General features: G+C 34.3%; 1 protein-coding gene across 3 annotated transcripts in view; it reads left to right on the top strand.

Moving 5' to 3' along the window:
- Nucleotides 1-18,518, top strand: part of WDR27 (WD repeat domain 27) — a 140,896-nt gene that overhangs the window by 90,682 nt on the left and 31,696 nt on the right. The window contains exon 24 of one of the 3 annotated variants that reach the window (XR_010388472.1): nt 15,417-15,516. The exons of the other annotated variants lie outside the window; for them this stretch is intronic. The gene's annotated coding sequence lies outside the window, so the exon portion shown is untranslated. The remainder of the gene's footprint in view (nt 1-15,416; nt 15,517-18,518) is intronic. 3 annotated transcript variants of the gene reach the window in all.

Here is an 18,518-nt window from a genome sequence, read left to right on the forward strand (position 1 = left end):
GTAGTGGCCTATACTATGTATTGAAGAGAGAAACTAGGTCTGGAAAATGACATATTATAAAACTGCAGCTTGCCTGTTAACTCCACCTCAGTATGTGTGTCATTCTTTCATCTGAGTATAAGTCAAACAAATTCTTAGCTCAGATAAGGTCTCTGAAGAAGAATCAGCAAAGGATAATGACAGTACCATGAAATTCTTGCCCACTTAATATCAGTGACTTTAGTAATTTCACTTCTTGTTTCCAAGAGAAGCTAAAGAGAAGATCACTTCATTATCTGTTATTACTGAGAGCAGGGAGAGAGTGGAAGAAACAAATGTGGTATGATATAGCCTCCAAATATAAGAGAATAACTTGAGACAAAAAGCACATATATGATTTTTTCTGAGACTGACCAACATTAAATTAGAGAATATTTTAATTAATGTTATTAAGATACTGAGAAACTCAGGAAAGTGCCCATCCTATGAGTTATCTGTATCAAAATGTATCTCATTTTAAGGTTCGCATTTTGTTCTGTAAGATACCCTAATAAAATATGAGACATTTCTCATTAGCTTAGATGATATCTGCCATGGATTACTTTAAGATGTGAACATAAAGTAAAAATATGCATTGTAAAAGAAACTGGAAAACTGGAGGTCATTTCTTCAAGAGCTACTGCTTATAGCTGGTTATATGCTCTTGCAATTTCCTACAGTTACTACTCTTCTATTATTTGTTGCCCTCTATCATATTACAGGTCTTTTAATTAACAGGAGGAAAAAAACCTGTCGACAACATAAAAAATCTGTGTCCAGTGAAGTATAGGATGTAAAAATGGACAAAATTATGTATCTTTATATATAATATCCTTATAACCTTACCCTTACCCTCCTGGTGCAAAAATAGTGGAAACAGACCCTGTGTCAGTTATTCTATGACTACAGCAGAAGAGAATCTGTATCAGGTGAGAGCAGATGAGAATGCGGTTGGAGGTGATCTGGCATGACAGTTAGTCTACTACACTGCTGCTTTCCTGCATAAAATCTCAGAAAGACCCTGCACTCAAGAGAGAAGGCACAATTCTAATTTATCCTTACTTGCACACCAAAGGGATTCAACAGTAATGTAAATCAACACAGAATGTCAGTGTGTTGAGCACTGAAGTCTGCCTGCATCTCCCAAGACTGGCGTGGGGTCCCCAGTGCCAGAATCTGTCACTGCACTTTTAATTTGTATTAATTCTAGGCTTTTGTATGACACTTGGTTATATTTACATTTTTCCTTCCTCCAGTTCATGTATGAACTTGTATGAACATGTACTTACATGAATGACATCACCCATGTCAATGAAATTCATGTCATAAGTAACAGGGTCATCAATGGGAGTGAAGAAATCAAAGACTGGCCCTTATGCCTAAGAACTCTAGTCATTAGACTTTCTTTTTTCTCGACGGTAGCAGTTTTACTCTATGTAGAAGCTGATAACAGGATGAAATTCATCAGTGAGGACTCATGTTTTCAGCAATAGATTGATGACATGAATGTAATAATTTCCTTTCTAAATTTCTATTTTTTGTCCTTGCATCCCTGACTCTTGCCCACTTAGCTGGCAGTGTGCTTTTCATTTTTGATTATGTACCTTTTGAGGAAAGCTACCTTCCAGACATTCCAGATGACCTCTCAAAGACATCTTGAAATCTTCTGTAGTTGTTCAGTCAGTTGTTCAACCTGAAACCCATACTCATATTACCTACTAAAGTCACAGATTTGAACTTTTTTCTAATTCCAGTAGTTCCTCCATTCCAAGTAGCCAGGTAGACTAGCAAAACTCATATATGATTTTGTGTAATGTTTGCAGTTTACAAAACCTTAGAATTGGTCACGTGCATTTTACCACTGGCTTCTATGTATGTGTTATTGTAATAGATTTTCCTAGAAGATCAATTTTTTATATTTTTTTAATTAAAAAACATAAAAAACATTGATTAAGTATTTCAGTTATGCTTCATTTACTTCATACTTTAGTGTAATTGTGTTTTTGAGATAAGTACTCAGGAGGTTGTTTGAGAAACACCATCATAACCATGAAACATTAACACTAAAATGAATGTTTCCAGGTAATGCCTCAGTAAAGAGAAACAGATGCAAAGAGATATTAAAAAATGTGTGTTTGTGGTAAAACTACTCATAAAGGAAGAGGGAATTTGTTAACTGGACCTCTTTCACATTCAAATATACACATTGCTATGGAATACAGAAATAAGATTACACTACCAAAAGTCAGATGAATAACATTTGGAAAATGTGTAGTCAGATTCTGCACTTTGGTAAAATACGGGCTATTCAGTCAGTGTTCTTTTCAGTGGGATTTTTCTGTGCTACTGTAACCATGGGAATGACTTCACTTTCAATATTCTAATTTAACTACCTCACTACAAAGTAAAGAATTCAAGGTAATGCATGATAGTCAGCCATGCTTTCTGAACACATAGACTTTATCTGAGTTTGAGAGACAGGATATTATAAAAAAATTAGAAACAAAATTACTAGGAAAACTAAAGCTAGTGTCTTAAAAATGGAATAACTAAAAGCCATTAGTAAAATTAATATTGTTGGAGGCTTTTTGTAGATAAAAACACATTGACAAGAAGAACTTAGATGGAAAGGCTTAGCTCAAATTAGTCTATATTTGGGGAAAACTATGTTTAGCTGAGAATAATATTATTTACTTTAAGGCCTGTAGTTACAGAAATGGTCACAAGCTGAAGACTTGATATAGTATGCATCTTTACAAATTCATATTGTATATATTATATATATTTTTGAACACACACACAAAACACACACAGATATAAATATGTATGCATATATTTGACCTTGCTTGAATGCTTTTGTTAAGAAGATAAAAAATGATAGCTGCTTTGAACAGTAAGCTTTTTGGTCTACAAGACCACTGTGGTGACATTTATACTTACAATCTGATGCATTCTTTCCAAACAAAACAACCATTATGACTACTGAGGTATAGTATTTGAAGGTAAAGTTTGAGCCTCTATGGTGCAAAAAAGCCATGTTCTGATGAGTGGCTACATAGAGCTACATGGAGAGGAAGCTGTAAATTAAGTGCTGTTGTCAGCAAACACTGAACACATTTTTCTTATCTGGACAAGATAATTTGTATTAAATAAGCTGTTATTTTCTAAATAAGCTGTTATTTTCATCAGTAGTGACATAACATTCAAATCCGAGTTAGTTTTCTAAAAATTTCTTGCCAGTGTTAAGTAGCAAATGACTCTTTAATGCTGTCAAATTATACTGAACACAATGATGGCTGTCAGTCGTATTTACATGATCGTACAAGCAAAAAATTAGATGTTTTCTATGTCTACTTAAAATACATTTTTATGCCTTATGATCTGAACACTTAATCAATACTCAGTAGCCTGCAGATTGTTTCTGTTTATTGGAGAAACTGATAGTGGGTAAGTTACCTCTTAATGCAGTTCTGGTAAATTATAAAGAATGTATATAAACTCCTATTTCTCTAAACACATTGTGTGTCAAATTGGGAGACATGCTTAGGTTTTATTTCATGTTCTTCTTTTCTTCAGGTCCCCACTCAGAAGACTTTTTCATACTTATTCTCAACCTCATGTAACAAGTTTTTCTTTAGGCTTTAATTGTTGCCTTCTTCATGTTCTTCCATGTTGTCTGTGCCTCTTTTTCCACATAAACAGCTTCATGAAACAGTAGCCGATCCTCTGCATAAAGATCTCTCTCTTTTCCAGGTCTGAATTAGAGACAAAATCTTAAAGCACTAAAATGTGCTGAGAACAGTCCGTTGCTTCCATTTCTATATCTGAAAGAATTGCACTCCTTGTACTCCTCAGCTTCACTATGGCTTTGTTCGGTCCCAAGTATCTTTTCATTCAGATTATAGGGATGTCAGCAGTTCAGTCTATAGCTCATTCAAATCAGGACCAGACAATTTTTGTCATCCAGGAGTTGGAGTTCATGGGGGATGGGTACTCCCATTTCTTTACATACAGTTATAAATCAGTAATTGCAAAATTGGTTTGTCTTTTATCAGCTATTATTTGAAAAATCTATTCATTAGTTCATTCCAAAAGAACTAAAAGAAATTGTAATAATTGAAGGGGGGGGAATTATTTTGAACTAAATCTAATCATTTGAAAACTGCTACCATTTAAAAAAATGATTGTCAAATTTTGTGTGTGTGAATATTTGAAAAGATTTTGTGTATTGATTGGCCTCAAAATATTCAATGAAATGCAATTAAAATAAGTATTCAGAGCATGTTCTCAAATTTTATTCCTGAGATAAAGATTCATCAGTGCTATCACAATTTAAAAAGCAATACTTTTCACCATTTGATGATAAGGATGAACAAAACAATTTGTATAAGAACTGTCTAAAACTTTTAAAACATTTTTAAAAACAAATTTGTCTTAGTGTTTTGAAAAAGCCTATTTTCTAGTCTCAACTGCCTTCAAAATCAATTGGCATGTTAAATTGCTGTAAGGCTGTGGCTACACTTTCATTAACCATGCTTATTATGTTAGCTGCTCATTCTCACCTCTTTTTGTGCTGCTGTGCTGTGAATAGTTTCAGGGAACTGTTCAGTTACGGGGTAACTCAAGAGATTAGCTTTCATTTCATATCACAACCATGAGTGGCAGGAATATAAATATCCGTACAACTATAGCTTAGTGGTAGACTGGAAGCTGAAGTTTCAGGCTGTGTTTTCCCATTTAGCTGTGGCAGAGTTACTTCAACTGACTTAAGTACTGTTGTACCACGCTTCTGGTCACTTGTTCCCACCACTGCAATGCCTTCCATGTAATCTCTGCACTGCCAGCACAGCGTTTGTGTAGCCATACAGTGAACCAGAACGTAGAAGAGATCCTGTCAGAATAAAACAGCAATTTTTTGTTCCCACAGCCAAATCAATTCTTTGATCCAATTCTCTTTGAAGCCAAGTGTTTATGATGGCATGAGACATGGGGATAAGAGCAAAAAAACAAGGTGGGAGGAGGAAGGAGGGGGCGGTTAAAGTTAAATACTGGCACCACAGATGTGTCAGATGAACCACTGCCTCAAATAATTAGTCATTTGGAAATATATGCAATTCACATTATTTGTCTAAACTTAGTATAAATCTTTTATCTACAAAAAACTGGGACAGATAATAAAAGAAGGTAGTAAATATTCTGAATAAGAACATTTTCAGTAGACATTTCACAATTTTAAATATGCAGTATTAGTAGAGTCTGGGGAAAAAATGAACACTGGTTTCACTAATATGTTATTTCAGAAAAGTGACATACACGGTGGCAAAAAAAGAAAATCTGATTTTATAAACTGGTAGTCTTAGATGCAGCCTTTGCTAATTTGGAACAAGTTCAATAAATGGTTTCATGAAAACATCAGTTTAGTGCTCAGGAGCAGTGAGTAAACCAACCAATGTTAGCAATTATTAAGAAAGAAATAGCAAAACAGAGAACATCATCATATTGTTGTATAAATGCATAATACTGTTTGTGCAAGCCTGATCTCTCAATCTCAAGAAAGCTTTTAACAGAACTGGAAAAGATTCAGATAAGAGCAACAAGGATGTTCAAAGACATGGAATGGCTTCCATAGAGGAAATGACTGACTAGAATAAGGGTTCTTCAGCCCGGAAAAGAAGTAACTGTGAAAGATTATACGACAGATGTCTAAAAATTTCATGGGGAAATCTTGTAGCCTGGAGAATACGGATAAGGAATAGTTGTTCATCTTTCAGTACAGAATTAGTGGCTGTCAAATGAAGATAACCTGTCATAGGTTTAAAACAAATGAAAGGAGATACTTTTCCACATAACATTTAGTTAAACTTTGGAATACCTTGCCATGGGATACTGTGAATGCCAAAAGTTTACATGGGTTCAAGGGAAGACTGGACAAACTCGGGAATGAAAAATCTGTTAAGGGTTAATTTAAATCCACAGAAATCACCTCTTCCTCAAAATGCGCCTAGATCAAAAGTTCTATAAGCAGTGTTGGTGATGGCACATTCAGTCTATCCTTATATTATTGGCTTACTATTATAATATGCTCATTCTTTCTTATATTCTTATTTCCCGGGCATCCACTTTGGGCCATTGTCAAAGGCAAGATACTGGCCTAGTCTGACCCAGTATAGCCATTCCTATATCATATAAACAATTAAAATCTTTGTGAGTCTTCTAATGGTTGGAAATGATATGAATACAGAACTTCCATAAACAGGATGAAGGACATATTTTGCCCGGCAAAGGCAGAGTGTTACTCTGTATTTGAATTTGCTAGCTCAGTTTTTGTTTTATGGTTATATATCGAATAAATATTTTGCTGGTGATCTAAATGAAGTTATGTCAAATTTTTGGTTATGTCATAAACAACAGAAACCTCATATTTGTGGTTATGATCTCATTGAAAATTTCTATATCTTGTGTTTAGCCAATATGTATAACTCACAATTTCATTATTCTAGTTACTGCAAAGCCTGAGCTTTTTTATATAAAAGTGCCATAGTCTCTCTTTCTTCTGCTTTCCCCATTTTTTCCTTCCTTCATTGCCCCTTGCTAAGAATTAGCTTCTGTTTCCCCCTTCCAAAAATGTTAACTCTTTACTGTTGTTCACCATGAACATTCTCCAGCATCTGTTGGAGCAAAGGTAAAATACTCCGTTTGTTATGATGCTGCTAACAAATAGGCCAATTTTAAAACTTCTCTTATTTCTTTTAGAGCAATTAATGTTTTTCCTTTTTTTTTCCCTAAATGTAAGCAGATGGATCATAACAGTGGGTAAAATGTACCTCATCTAACTAATCCTCTTAAGCACAGGCCTCCTCTCTGTCACATAGTGATATTGGAAATTCCACACCTCAGGCTTTGCTCCGCTCCGCTCCTCTCCTCTCCTCTCCTCTTCTCTCTTCTCTTTTCTCAGGTTGATCTAGGCATTCTTCCATTATTGATCTCACTGGTGAAATGCTAGTGTAACAGTAATACTGCAAAAATTAGGGAATACTGAACTCTACAGATTACCATTTTGACCACCCTGTTTTACAGCACTACCATTAGGACTTCCTATCATGATTGTTGTAACAACAGGAACTACAGGTGTCTGCATTGTTATTGCCTTTTTAAGAAATTTTGCAGTTTTCAAAGCAAAATCTGGAGAGAAAAAAACCAGCTAAAGTCCAGTGGTTCTTGATGCAGTCTTAATGTATGATTTGAAATTTATCTGTGCATAGAGTAGAATTTTGAATCATTACTCTGTTTAATTTTTGGAAGCAGAAATCTTGGATTCTCTGTTTGGCTTGTTATGTGTGTACAGTATGTTTTAAAATGACTCAGAAATCCCCCTTTGTTGATAAGATTTTAGTCTGCATTTTATCACACTGACACATAATAACTCCGTGTTGATTTCATGCAAAATGTTTCAAGAGTTGCTAGATTTCAATATTTTTAAAGTAGACTGTCATCATCATAACTAGATGATCTATAAAATGTATCTTAAGAATCTACTAAGCCCTATATTCGCTAGATATTTAGATATAAAAATCTTTGGACAAGCTTCTTATTTTTGATCGCTTAATCCTAGGAGTACACACAGGAAATGCTGAGTTTATGATGCCTTTAATAAGAACTAAACAAAAACAAGAAAATATTTCTGCCCTTTCAGTCCACTTCACCTGAATGCCTCTGTTATTTTCTGAAGAAAATGTCTTTAATTTTATTAATTCTTCACTGAAAACCCAAGGTGCCTACTAGATGACCACTCAACTAGCCTTGTAACTAGGAGATATAGTTTTCCACATTTTCTTGTGCATGTATCTATTGCTTAGGTTCACTTTTACTCTAAATAGCCTCATAATCTTCAGGTTCTTCCAATATTCTCTCAGCTAATGTAGACATGTCAATTCTTTATACTTTAGTGGTCTTTTGTAAATCCCAATAATGTGTCAAAATCTATTTCTTTCTTATGATTAATTACTTAGTACATATTTATATAAGATAAAAATTATTTTACGTGCTGAATGAGTAGAGCCAATTTTTCTGTTGGCCTGACTCCATATTCCTTGTTCTCATGAAGCTTGCATCTTGTGTCTTGTTGAAACTGAAGAATTATTTTGCATCAAAAATGCCTAGGGGAGTCGGGACTACATCTTTTATTTAGAATTTGTGGGACAATATGAAGGTTTTTGCTTAGTTGTAACTAGCTTGAAAATCAAGCTTGCATTTTGGGAATTACCTAACTTATTTAAGGGAAGTAAAGTTGCTGTTATGTAGAGACTTTGGGAAAAGGCATGGACAGCTGAATCCTGAAGGAATATCTGGACTCATTCTGTATTCATAGCTGTCTGAATAGGTGTATATATATATTTGTACATATATGCGCATGTGGGCAGATCTAACACCATATCCATTACAACTAGACACATCTATAGTGCATTTAAAACTAATGAAAGAAACAGTTTTCTGTTAAATTATGAAAGCTGTGAAATTGCCCATTGAATTAAGCTGTTAGTGCCAGGACAACTTTAAAAAATCATTTGGCCATTTTACTTTTCAAGAATTCAGCTTTAATTTGACAGAAAAGTTTTATTTGTGTGCTTAAAATATCTTATGTTCTCTATTTTCAAATGTAGATATATACTGATAGAACATATATTCTTGTAACCGATATAATTATTTACTTATGCAGCTCTTAGTAATTCACTAGTGAAATATAAATCTTGTTTCTCACTATTACACTGAGATAAATTTTAGGCAAATGCTTTATGACAATGCCATTTTAAATGTGTCCAAAAGGAGATAGTATAAAGTAATCATAGTTTTAAATCTCAGATTATGAATGTATATATTCAGCAGAAATTTATTATGGCCCAAACAGATTTAGTTTTTCCTTGCTTACAGTAAAGAAAAATCATCCATGGTCTCACAGTAAGTACCTAGAACTCGTGATCATAAATTCAACAGAGTTTGTTAGGGATAGACCTTGTATTAAACTTGCATGTTACGAGTTTTCCTGGGTCTCAGCATAAATCTCTAAGTTACTGCATTTGCAGGGTTAAACTTTATGGATAATCTAAGAATCTATGGAAGCTCTGTCTTTTCTTTCATATCTTCAACCACATGATTCTGTTTTCTCTCACTTTTTTTTTTTCCTCTTAAGCAACTGAAAAAAAAGCTTGGGACCTTTCAGAATGTTAAAATTTGCTAGAGATATTTCAGTATTGGGAAACTTTATAGGGAGGGTGAGAATAACCTAGCAAATCCACTGCAAAATTGGAAATGACCTTCAATAGTGAAGTTCACTTAATACATTAAGACATTACAATAGTCATTTTCAAATTAGCTTTTTTGATGACTGTGTTAAAAGAATGTTAAAATAAAAATGTTCATAAGCTGATGGAATATTACATAGGATGAGTGATGGACCCTGCAAAGATAATTCTTACCATCTATCTACTGTAGTTTAAAAATCTTAAAAGCCAACTTTTCACACCACTTTTTTTCCTAGTTCTGTAAGGACTAGGCTATCACAGACAATGAAAAAGTACTGATAACATGGATACTTTTATTATGGGCAAGGGATTCTCCTACAGATGTTGATCATATGTAGTCAGCTTGAGTCCATTAGAGTGTACAAGCTCTGGCTCAGCAGTAGCCCTGAATGGTCTACATAAAACTCCATATTGCTCCATGTTAGCTTATTAACTTTGCATTAGCATTTTATGAATGCATAGAGATGACTAAGGTCTTGCACTTTACTGAAACTAATTAACTCTCTGAAACCTCAGTCTCTAAGAAGTGCAGTGCAAGGACATATAAATGGGCCTGCATGCAGAGAACTAGCTCATGTCCCTCATAGCTTAGTGCAAGTCGTGCATTTATATCCTTTCTCTTTACTCCTTTCATGAACCCTCCTCACCTATCCACTGGCCAAGCAAAATACTTAGCCCACTGCTTTCTGTGCATTCTGTGCAGTCCATGCTAAAGCTTTCCAGGTGCCAGTTAAAATTTCTCCTTTGTTTGTTTCCATCCTAAAGCCACCAGTTAGTTTTCGCTGGTTTAAAATATCTAATATTGAAATGTAACATGTGCCAATGCAGAATGAAATTATGTTTGTAACAACTAAAATTCTAGGGTTGAGATGTTATAATGATGAATGTAGTATAAGAGCCTTTATAGAATAGAATAATCAGAATTGAATTGCTTAGTCTGAATTTGGACAGAATATTGGGTCTTGGAAGCCATCAGTAGTGAAAAGCAGCATCTGATTTCAATTATCAGATTTTAACTAACTTGCCTAAGCTAAGGTTTTTTGTAAATATATAATGCCAAATGTAATAAATAGTTTAATAAAATAATATAAAGGAAAGAGAAAGAAATTATAAAGCTATCATTCTAAGAAAAGGCATAAAATGAGATTACAGTTCATACAAATTTATGGAGAGTATGATATAAAGTTTACTACTCTTTCACGTGTACATATTTGTGTTAGAATTTTGTAAGAGTAACAGATACAGAACCAGCAGATGAGGCTTCAAAATTTCCAAGAAACTGTACTTTAAACCAAATGTCACACCACGTCTGGCAGCATTTTATTGTATCTGGAGCACATAACAGTTCCTCCTGTGACTTTAACTAGAACTAACATTCCTTCCATTTGTTTTCAAGGCTGTTTTAAGATGAAGTCTCATAAAACATTAAGAGGTGCATTTGTTCTTATTTTTTAAGAAACAGTCCAAAAGACTTGAGGAGTTCATTAGTGATAACAATAGATGTCTATAAATATCTGTCATTTATCATTTACTGACCGTGAAGTAATAATAATAAAATAGTGCTGTTTGTTAGGGAAAAATCACTTTTTCACTGGGCTGCTTTAGTTAAATACCTGTTAATACTCATCTTAAGATTGCAAAATATCAAATGAGGGACACCCAAGCTGTGATAACTTATGAAATTTATAAGGATTTCCAAAATCTCTTCTCTTTCCTGCAGTTTTAGTGTGAAGTACGAAAGTAGACTACTGTTTTGTTTTCCTTGTAAATTATACTTGATCTAAAGGTTTTGAATAGATTCCAGATAGTATCTGAAAAGTTGGCATCTGCTCTGACATAAACCTTTTGAGGTTCTCCCATCAATAATGTATGTATGCAGGTATACTATGATACTGAATGGAGTGTTTTTTGCCTCTAAGTGCATTCTCTTTCCAAATTTCAGATTTACTCTATATTTGAAAGCTGGAACAAATTCTGTCTACAAATGACTCAACTTCAAAATGTTTTGTTTGCACTGCAGAATATGATACACTCTCCATTGGGAAGCTGCTAGCCTGGCAGACTTAGCTGGTTTTCCCACTGACTTAGCGAGTGTTATGCAAGCATTGCTATCCCATGACTTGAACAGCTCCTGTTACTTTTACTTTACATACTGAAACACAATGCTTTAAAATAGCCTGTAGATAATAAGATCCTTCATGCAAGTTGAACACATTATTCTATTAAGACAGTGATACAAAGGTCTGTGGAATAAGTACAACTTCACTGTCTTTAAGTGTGAGTTATATGCCTTTATTATTTTTAAATAGAATATCCTTTTCTTTTGAAAATCTTTAAATATGCAGTATGTCATTTAAGACCATGGCTTGGCTTTTGAATTTGCTATGATCTACAAAATACTTTCCTGAGGAAAAGATGGATTACCCAATAGTAAAATGAACTTTCGTTCTGTGGGTAAATAGAGATGGAGAGGAATAATTCAGAAATAAAATATATTTTGAGGCCCAGGTTTTATCATCCAGGCACATATACATGTTACAATCTCTCAGCCACAGGAGATGAGTACTATCCGGAGGAAAAGAACAAAAACCAAACCCGTAAACAAAGAAGCAATACAAAATTAATAAAAATAATTGTTATCTGAGTCATTCAGATGGAATAAAGAGGATGTGTGCTAAGATGTGGAGTGTGTTAGAATGGCAGAAATACTTCTTTCAGATAAAAGGCAAGTTATTATTAACATTTCATGAAAATCTACTGATTATTTAACCAATAAAAATTGACTAATGCAAGGGAGTTCTGCACAGTAAAATGAGCCATCTTATCTCCTGTTTGCATGCAAGGAGAGCTAACAGAATTTGCTGAAGCAGAGCTAGAATTTCTGACCTCTTCCAGAAGGAAATGCAAACAAAAGAGAGCATGATGGAATCTGGAGGAAAAGAGGCTGGTCTCTGGTTTTCCGAGAGTAAGTTAAAGAAAACAAATGTATTATAATTAAGATTTGTACTGAAAAAGGGAGAGGTTTTTTTAGCCAATTGCACTGCATTAGAAAATGTAAAGAGGCAATAGATTTTTATTTGTTTCATTAAATAATTTTGTAAACAAACTATATGATATCAGGTCTGGAATCCGTTTACCTGACATCATTACAGCTGGCCAACCTGTCATAGTGCCTTACTGCTAAAGTGAAAAACAGTTACAGTTTTCAAGCTCCCACTTCTGTAAACATGTCCTGTTCCATTGAGTTATTTTTGGAGTTTTAATGTGCAGTGATCCCAAAGAAGTGATGCCAATGAGTAGAGTACAAAAAGCAGTGTCAAAAATCACTTACTTTAGTTTAGTAGAATGTTATATATTAGATGGCAAAGTGCCTTTCAACGTACCTATGTATACTTTTTTCCTGACTTTATTGAATTTATTAAATGTTTGTTCTTTTGTGCCTGATGCACACAAAATATGGCCTTACAGTTCAGAAGGATAATATATCAAAGCATCCATCAGAGTTTAATTCAAGACCTAGAGTGAAGGCCTTCTTAAGAACAGAACTTAAGTTACAATTCCTTAATGGACAGTTTCCAAACCCTATCCAGAAGGGATGCATTGTGTTTTACCTTTATTTCCCCCATCCTTGTAAGTTATGGATTTCTAGACTTTAAAAATTGGAATGGCTTAAAAGTCAAAGTAAACACTACAAAAATTAAAACTAAGGAAACATCAAAGCGACCGAGATCTATAAAAATGGATGAAAAGGACAATAATCTGCTGCAAATGATGGTTTAGAATGTAGATAAGGAGCAGGACACAGGGATGTTTCCAGGACAGCAGTGGCACTTTATTAATGGTAATGCTGGAGTATGAAAATGTAAATACATTGCAAGAACATGTAACACCTATGAGTGTAACAGAGGTTTTTGTACTTTTCTAGCATTTATACATAAGTGTGTAAGAAGTCTGCCACAGATGTTGGCTTAGGAACTAAATACTAGAGTATCAAAACACTCAAGTGATTTTGGCTTCTGAGAGCTTACAGATCCTTTCTGAAAATGGGACTGGGACCTATTCTTAAATCACTTCGACCATTTATTCAGTGTTTGAGTTTTCCGTCCTTTAGCTCAACTCATGGAGGCTCTTACTGTTTGTGTTGAATGGCCTGAGTTGCATTCCTCATGCAAACCCACAATGGGAGGCCATAGTAAGTTGGCAGTCCGAGAGGGTCCATCAATAACAAATAGCTCTTAAGTAGCATGCCTCAGGGGTGGCCCAAGAGCTTCCTGGGAGGGACAGTTTCAGAAAGAGACTGTGGTTAGAATGAGAGTACTACTCTCTGTTTATAGATATATTCTCAGTTTATTTCTGCTTAGCACAGCTAACCTTGTGAGAGCCAGTCCACTGGGAAGGAAATAGACATTACAGAAAGAGAGGATTATGTATACTTAGTGTCTCCATATGAAATGGTCTCCTAGGTCACAGACTCATTTTAGGACATACTTTGGTTAACTGGTGTTTTATGTTATTTCAGCATAGAAAATCAGAGTTTACAACTATAAATTTATAACTACAGAGGCAAGTATAGTTTCTGGATTGTGGTGAAGCACTGAAAGATCAGAATATCTGATTGCACTACCTGTAATATCTTTAAGAATAGGTAAATTCTTTGTGTTAAACAGCATATTCACATTCTTTTGAAAAAAAAAAGATACAGTTTTGCTTTGTAATGCTGTATACAGTTGCACCCTTGTCCTGCTCTGTTGCCAAACCACAGCATTTTTCCAGACCTTGAGGTTGAGGGGAATTTGCGTGCCAAAATGCTGTAGGGAGACTGTGATTCGAGTTATGTTTTCTTAGTAGGCGAGTGAAAAACTTTGATTACCTTACTATTAGAGCAGAGTTTCTTTTTGTTGATGGTTGCTTAAGAATGACACTACCTCCATTCATAGTACACCTCCATTTGTATAAAATGTAAGTGGTGCTGTTGCCAGTGGTTTCAATGCCTTCCGTGTTTTCCTCACATGTCAGTTTATTTATCCATTCTTAGTGGTTTACATTAACATATTTATGTTGGAGATGGTAAACTGTGAGATTTAGCCATGACACAGCAGTAGACAAGCAGCCATTTTTTCCCTTTTCCAGTCAACTGCATTAAATGTAGTCTCATGTCTGTCTTTTTATAAAATGCCAACCCTACAATAACAAAAACCATTAAATTAAGTGAACCAAAATGAAGAAAAAACAGAAAATACGTTGTTATAGACAGCTATTAGAGTTGACTCATGCTACAGTTTTTGTGAATTTTAAAATGTCCATTGTTTATTAATTTCTGAGACTTCTGCCTTTTGGACAAATTATTAACATGTTTTTCTTCTCAGGACTTAAGAAAAACTGTTAGATATTTTTAAGTAGAAAGCAAACAAAAGACCGCTTTTCTCTTTCTGTGTGCTTTTTTTTTGTCTGTCTTGAAAAATATGAATACTTCAGCAGCATAGAATAGAAGCTAAAATCATAGCAGAAATATAGCCAGGACTTTCATTGGTCTATGACAAATCTTTACTTTCTACTGCACCATGATGCATATATACATGAAAATTGACATAAGCCTGTGTTTGCTGTTTAGCTTTGTGGAAAAAAAGGATCCTCAAAAAAGAAAGAAAAAGCAACACTTTCTGAATTAATATCAGTTAATTCAGGTGCACAAAGTAGCCTTATGGTCAGTTAGGAATGGGGTGTTGGTAACTGTCATATCAGTCATGCAAACATGAAGGCCAGTCTGATATTTAGCTATTGAAAACTGTTACATGTCTCAGTTTATTCTATTTTCCTACTTTTCTGATACTACAGAAATAGACTAGTAAAGTCCTTGTTTTTACTGTTAATTAGAAACGTGGTATTTTGTTTTGTTTTGCTTTTACAATTTTGTACCTAATGTATATTGGGCTACCAAAAAAAAGAAAATTTGGTCTTTCTTTCAAGACCAAATTAAGCAGCCATCCCAATATTGATTTTGTAAGTTCAGGACAAAGTTCTGTCATGTGGTTGTGAAGTTACTTCAAGTTTGCTTGATGAAGAATATGGAAATTTGGCTCTTGGTTTCATTTTATCCAGAAATTCCTAATGTGAAACTTCAACCAACTGTTGTGTCCCAGAGGATGGCTGATTTCTTTGATGGCATGATTATTCTTCTTTACAGAAGTCTTTATAAAAAGTAAGCAATCTCTTTTGATTTTCGAATTCACGTCATTGTTGTTTGGTACATGAATAAGATTTTCTGTATGTACACATAATCACAGAGTTCATTTGAAAATCTAGTACTTACCATCTTATTCTGAAAAAAGCTTCAGGTGTAATTAATATTGCCAAATCCTACAGGTGCTCAAGCATGTTCAGAGTGCTTACATGTCATTTTGATGTTTCTGTTCAGCAAAAATATGCATCTCTGACTGAAGATGGTCAAAGTGGGGATGCAGACTTGCAAAGCAGAATTTTGTATCTAAGGCATGTTACTAGTATGGGGAAACAAAGCTATTATATAGCTTCTTAATGGTGCAGTTCCATCCCAGCTCCTGAAAGTAGTGTGCTGATCTGTGGTAAAATCAGCCTAATAAATTGAAACAGGACAGTTACGACAGTAGTTGTTTCCTATACCTTTAACTATTTGTGTCTGGTAATGCTGTAATGCTATTGTTTTTGAAGAGGTTTATTCTTTCCTGATTTTAAGAAATACTGGTATTTTAAAACTGTAAATTAATTCTTTGGCCAAGATCAAAGCCTTTTTCTCTGATGGGTAACAGCAGAGAAATCTTTAAGGAGATTGCAGAAAATGTCAGCAAATTAATGGTCTAGTTCTGCTTTTACATATATTTCAACATTTTTTGATGAGCAGCTAATTTAGACAGCAATCCTTTCCTGTCAATACAGCTGAATAAATGTTTTTTCACAGCTAGATCCTGCATATGATCTGATACCATGCTGAGAAGGAAAGGCCAGGGATAATTCAATCTTGCAGAAATCTTGGCAGCACTTTATGATTTCCATGGGTCTTTAGCTGAGCTGCTTTCTGTAACCATTGTAGTTTCAAATAGGTATTGATTGTTTGGTGGCTCTGCTAGACAATATATATGCTGATAGCATTGAACTGAGCACTTCTTTGGAAACTCAACATTGATGATACATAATTTTTGGTTTACTTTTGTAAATCATTGCAAATGCTTTCAAATGTGATTTGAAAAGAAAACATACATTGGCTTAGTTATCAGTACAGCTCCTGATCACAATGGTCCATATAACAAATTGGCTTAATATTAATCTTTTATCTATGATACTGAGGTTTCAAATTCTAAGTATTTTGAGCACTGCTCAAAAGGTCAAGATATCAGTATGCAAGGAACATTTCTTCAGTTTGTTAATGAATTTTGAAGAGAAATCATGATGACAAGCTTTTCACAAAATGAAGTGAACCACTGCAGAACCACTCTTGTATCTTTATCTCATATTAATGAACCATGGATGCTGAGGAAAAATGAAGAATGGTAGTCTGATGTTATTGACAATCTGTACCTTTGTTCTTTGCCTTATATCAAGTGGCAGAAGAATATCAATCGCAAAATTATTTGCAACAAAACCTAACTGTTTCTTCCATCTGTTTTGATTTGTTTTTAGTGACCTCCTATATATAAATTATAGTAATGTAAAATTGATGAATTACCGTGTTTTTTAGAAATTATTACAGGTCAATAGTTGCATGCTTGTCAAAAGCTTTGAAAGTGCAGTAAGACTGTCAAAAAGACATTGAACATTAGGCTTCTATGTACTATTTGTTCTGTGAGGAAACCGCCCTTTGGAACCTGCATGGGTGATGACTGCTGTGGGACTGGGGAGAAGTGGGAAGGAAGTACGTCAGCAAGAGTGAACTGAGTGTAGGTAAGGAAAGACTAGCAAGAGAAAGAAAAAAAAGGGAGTCAGAAGGAAAAAGAGGACAGAATTACTTATTTTGACCAAATTCCAGACATATATTCCAGAAGTATTTCATAGGGACCAGCATTAGGGCGTTTCTTAAACCTCTGACAGAGGTTGCAATAAAATAAGAATATAATGATTCTTTAGAGAAGTGATGATTTCATGATTCTCCATTGTGTGTCGTCTTGATTCAGAAACTTTCCTGCCACAGCATGTAGTTAAACGAAATTCAGAAATTGCTTACCCTGCCTCCTTATAGATTATCTTTGTGCTGTAGAGGGATTCATGGTCAATATGTGGGTAACTACATAGTGAGTATTGGAATTTCACATCAGACAGGCATTCAGCATGCCCAAAGCTAAATATTCTAAGTTCCAAAGAAACTTAATCTATGTTTTACATTAGCAATTTGTGTTGAATGCCCATTTTAGGGTATTTATTGGAGACTTGCAATGCATGTTATTATAGCTGATGTAATTTGGTTAAAAAAATTCTAACTGAAAGGTTATATAACAAATAATAATACAGCTATGGATCAATTGTTTTGAAACTAGTCAATCTTTTCAATTTAAAGAATTGTGATCATTAAAAACTAATGACTTTCTGTATCTATGTATTTTTCAATCACAGTCATTTTCTTCCACTTCTATATGAGTCCTCCTTATGCTGTTTACAATAAACATACAAGAATTTCTTCAGAGTTGTCTATCTTTAAATCTCCATGGACTCTTCAGCTGTGTTGTGAAAGAACTTTATCCAACATTGACATTTTCTATTAATAACCTGTAATTAATTCTCTGGAACATTAACGGTATACCTTACATTTACATTTGCTTTTACTTTATATTGCCATACACAGTAAACCTCAAATATTATTACAATTATCTTTATAATCTTTTCAAGAGTGATTTTATTTAGCATCCAAATACCATATCATCTTTTTGATTTCCCCACTGTAGCTATTAATGTAGTTTTGAATCAGTTAGATTAATTTCTGTCTGTGAATGCCGAAATATATCAGTGAAGTGCTAATGAACACTTTGCTATATTTTATGGTACTTGCTCTGTTAAATAGAAGGGCAATCTCATCAACTATTTATTGCAAAGATGCCTGAAGGAGATGAGTTATGTTCCCATGTAAGCAAGATACTGGAAGCTTAATGTAGAAACAAACTGCGAATTTTCCCTTTTTTTAATGCAGAGAAAATTGCATCAGTAGAGACATTCATTCCAAAGTTAAATATGATGCTA

Source organism: Dromaius novaehollandiae, chromosome 3 (genome assembly GCF_036370855.1).
Source record: "Dromaius novaehollandiae isolate bDroNov1 chromosome 3, bDroNov1.hap1, whole genome shotgun sequence".
Lineage (NCBI taxonomy): Eukaryota > Metazoa > Chordata > Aves > Casuariiformes > Dromaiidae > Dromaius > Dromaius novaehollandiae.